Raw genomic sequence first — 4,777 nt, forward strand, 5'->3', positions numbered from 1 at the left:
AATACAGGCATAGTTTTTTAATTGCATTTTGCTTTATTGCACTTCACAGATATTGCAGATTTTGTTTTTGTTTTTTGTTCGTGTGTCTTGTTTTGTTTTTACAAATTAAAGGTCTGTACAACCCTGCAGGGAGCAAGTCTTTCGGTGCCATTTTTCCACAGCATTTGCTCAGTTCATGTCTCCGTGTCCATTTTGGTAATTCTCACAATATTTCAATTGTTTTCACTATTATTACACTTGTTATGGTGATCTGTGATCAGTGAGCTTTGATGTTACTATTATAATTGTCTTGGCATGCCATGAACCATGCCCATGTGATAGTGAACTTCATCAATAAATGTGTGTCTGATTGCTCCACTGTTCCCCCATTCCCTCTTCCTCAGGTCTCCCCATTCCCTCAGACACGAAAATATTGAAATTAGGCCAATTAATAACCCTGCAATGGCTTCTAAGTGTTCAAGTAAAAGGATGAGTTGCACATTTGTCACTTTAAATCCAAAGCTAGAAATGATTCAGCTCAGTGAAGAAGGCATGTTGAAAGCCAGTAGGCCAAACACTAGGTCTCTTGTGCCAACAGTTAGCCAGGTTGTAAATGCAAAGAAAAAGTTTTTTGGTTTTTTTTTTTTTTTTTTAAGATTTATTTTTAAGTAATCTCTACACCCAACATGGGCTCAAACTCACAACCCTGACATCAAGGATCACATGCTTTACTGACTGAGCCCGCCAGGCACCCCAAGTCTTGAAGAAGGTTAAAAGCACTACTCCAGTGAACTCATGAAGGATAAGAAAGCCCTATTGCTGATTTGGAGAACGTTTTAATGGTCTGGATAGAAAATCAAACCAGCTACAACATTCCCTTAAACCAAAGCCTCATCCGAAGAAAGGCTCTAACTCTCTTCAGTTCTGTGAAGGCTGAGAGAGGTGAGGGAGCTGCAGAAGAAAAGTCTGAAGCTAGCAGAGTTTGACTCCATCTCCATATCATAAAAATGTAAAATGAAGTAGCAAGTGCTTATGTAGAAGCTGTAGCAAGTTACCCAGAAGATCTAGCTGATGAATGAATGATAATTAATGAAAGTGGCTACACTAAACAACAGATTTCCAATGTAGACAAAATAACTTTCTATTGGAAGAAGATGCCAGCTAAGACTTTCATAGCTGGAGAGGAGAAGTCCATGCCTGGCTTCAAAACTTCAAAGGACAGGCTGACTCTCTTGTTAGGGGCTAATGCAGCTGGTGACTTGAAGTTGAAGCCAGTGCTCATTTACCATTCCCAAAATCCTAAGGCCTTGAAGAATTATGCTAAATCTACTCTACCTGTTCTCTATACATGGAGCAACAAAGCCTGGATGACAGTATGTCTGTTTACCACATGGTTTACTAAATATTTTAAGCCCACTGTTGAGATATTTTAAGCCCACTACTGCTCAGAAAAAGAAATCATCTCAAAATATTATCATTCACTGGCAATGCACCTGGTCACCCAAGAGCTCTGATGGAGATGTACAATGGAATTAATGCTATTTTCATGCCTGCTAACACAATACCCATTCTGCAGTCCATGGATCAAGGGATCTCTTTGACTTTTGAGTCTTACGGCATGAAAAATACATATCACAAGGCTGTAGCTGTCATAGATGGTGACTCCTCTGATAGATCTGAGCAACATCAGTTGAAAACCTTCTGGAAAGGATTCACCATGCTAGATGCCATTAAAAACAGTCATGATTCATGGAAAGAGGTAAAAATGTCAACATGAACAGGAATTTGTTAGAAGTTGATCACAAGCTTCATGGATGAGTTTGAAGGGTTCAAAACTTGAGTGGAGGAAGTAACTACCCATGTGGTGGAAATAGCAAGAGAACCAGAATCAGAAGTGGAGCCTGAAGACATCACTGAATTGCTGCAATCTCATGATCAAACTGGAATGGATGAGGAGTTCTTTCTTATGTATGAGCAAAGAAAGTGGTTTCTTGAGATGGAATTTACTCCTGGTGAAGATGCTGTGAAGATTGTTGAAATGACAACAAAGTAAATTTAGAATACTACATAAACTTAGTTGATAAAGCAGCAGCAGGGGTTGAGAGGATTGACCCCAATTTTGAAAGAAGTTCTACTGTGGGTAAAATGCTATCAAACAGTATCACAAGCTACTGAAAGGAAGAGTCAATCGATGTGGCCAACTTCACTGTTGTCTTTTTTTTTTTTAAGATTTTATTTATTTATTTGACAGCAACACAGTGAGAGCAGGAACATAAGCAGGGGGAGTGGGAGAGGGATAAGCAGGCTTCCCGCCGAGCAGGGAGCCCGATATGGGGCTCAATCCCAGGACCCTGGGATCATGACCTGAGCCGAAGGCAGATGCTTAATGACTGAGCCACCCAGGCGCCCCTCAGTGTTATCTTCTTTTAAGAAATTGCCACGGTCACCGAATCTTTGTCAACCATCACCCTGATCAATTAGCACCATCAACATTGAGGCAAGAATGTCCACCAGCAAAAAGATTATGACTCACTGAAAGCTCACATGATGGTTAGCATTTTTTTTTGCAATAAAGTATTTTTAAATTAAGGTATGTATTTTTTAAGACAAAATGCTATTGTACACTTAATAGACTACAGTATAATATGGACAGAACTTTTATACTGCACTGGGAAACCAAAAAATTCATTTGACTTGCTTTATTGTGCATAGTTGCTTTACTGGGGTGGTCTGGAACCAAACCTGCAATGTCTCTGTGGTCTGCCAGTAAGCCAATAGTGCTACCCCTTTAGTACCTCTGCTGGGCGGGGCATTTTCCCCTTAGCAATGCTAAGGGCACAGCAAGCACTGTGATTGACAGCTCTGTACAACCTATAATTTTCCTTCTCCAAACTTACCATCCATTTAATCTTCCTGATGTTCCTGAACAGCAGTGATTGAAGAGAAAGATGAGAAGCTAGAATCATACCAGAAGAAGTTTAAATCAAGCAAAAGATGTTTTATGTGCTTTTGGAAAGAAGGAGGAAGGAATAAGATAAGAAATCACAGTCATGGTTCTCTTGTAGATCTCTTGTAGATCCTGACTTTCTCAATGTTTGAAATCAAAGAAAATGAGGGAGAAGAATGATTCCCATCTTTTTTAAGAATGATATCTCATTTGTGAAGAGGGCTCATCCAATAGCAGTTTTACTTTCCACATCCATTTATTTAGAAAATGAAATGCCAAGATACCACTGTGAAGGCAGTACATTAAGAAAGGAAACTGCATATGAAATTACAATAGCACCTGTATGTATGTGTATATTGTGTATCCATGTGTGTATATATATACACACACATATATATACACGTATTTAGCACCTGTATATATTTGAAAGGTACAAATATACATTACTCTTTTACTCTTTCAGGCTTCAGCCAATGCTTAGCATATGAATTAAGTCCCCATTCTTGTAATTACTGTTTCCCCAGAGGTCTGTGACCTAAAGCCTGGCTACCACTGAGAAGTAACTTCTTTCTGGGAAAACTTACCCAACATAACAGAAGCTATGGATATGAGCTATGGACACCTATAATGTGGCCGTACTTCCTTTTACCTCAAAAAAATGTTTTTGAAGCAGGGGTATATATCCAGTAAATGGTCTTGGAATCAAGGAAATATGGTTTTACATATTTCTTTAATTGACAAATAATATATGAATTCATTTTCTCTTCTTGTTTTTATTTCTTGAAATTTGCAACGGTCTCCAAAAGAAAATGTTGCCCAATTCCGCAGAAGAACACTCTGGTAGGCAGAATAATGACCCTCCAACAATGCCCATGTCCTAATCTCAGAACCTGTAAAAATGTTAACTTACATGGCAAAAGGAACTTTGCAGATGTGATTACATTAAGGTTCTTGAGATGGGGAGATTTTTGTGGACTTCAGGATGGGCCCAGACTATTCACAGAGGTTTTTAAAAGCAGAAGACCCTCCCCCTCTCAGCTGTTGTCCAAGGGAGAAGTGACTATGGAAGAACACTCAGATAGATACAACACTGTTGATTTGGAAGATGGAGAAAGGGGTCACAGGCCAAAGAATGCAGGATGCCTTTGGAAGATGCAAGAGGCAAGGACATGGCTTCTCCCCTTGAGCCCCTGCAAAGGAATGCAGCCTTTGATAGCACCTTGATTTCAGTCCAGTGAAGCCCATGTTGGACTTCGGACCCGTGGAACTATAAGATAATAAATTTTCATTGTTTAAGCCACAAGGTCTGTGATCATTTGTTATGGCAGCAATAGGAAACTAACACAAGTGTGTATTAGGTTTGAACTTTTTCATGAGGTGCAGGCTGCAACTCTCAGGCAGAAGGTCAGCAGGTGCAAGGGGCACCCTTCGGAGAGTCAGACAATGTGCTTTGGTTGGGCCACAGCTACACCAGGGTGTGTGTGTACACCAAAGGGAAGCTACCCTTCACCTTCTCCCTCTCACTGCTCTCCCTTGTCACTAGGAAAGTGTGAGTGATTTGCTTGGGGTAGGCACATGAGGGGGATGATAACTATTTGGGGCTTAGGTGCAGACCATCTGAACTGAGATGCCGGCTGTTTGGGGGATTCAGAGAAATGCCAGCTGCAGCCCCTGGTGATCTTGGGGTCCTCTAGAACCCTGAGCAATCTCGGCCCTCCCTCTGAGAACCAGGAAGTCACAGTCAGTTCCTGGCCAGGCAGCCCAAAGTTCCTGGAATCATTTCCCAAACAGACTTCCCAGCTCCCTAATTACAGGTGTGATGCCTTTGTGCCTATAAAGTATAGCATGATG

General features: G+C 40.7%; 1 pseudogene; it reads left to right on the top strand.

Annotated features, from left to right (window-relative positions):
- The first annotated feature begins 441 nt into the window (after positions 1-441).
- LOC116636973 lies at positions 442-2,154 on the top strand (annotated as a pseudogene).
- Positions 2,155-4,777: the final 2,623 nt, after the last annotated feature.

The sequence above is a fragment of the Phoca vitulina genome, unplaced genomic scaffold (genome assembly GCF_004348235.1).
Source record: "Phoca vitulina isolate PV1807 unplaced genomic scaffold, GSC_HSeal_1.0 scaffold13, whole genome shotgun sequence".
In the NCBI taxonomy this organism is placed as follows: Eukaryota; Metazoa; Chordata; class Mammalia; order Carnivora; family Phocidae; genus Phoca; species Phoca vitulina.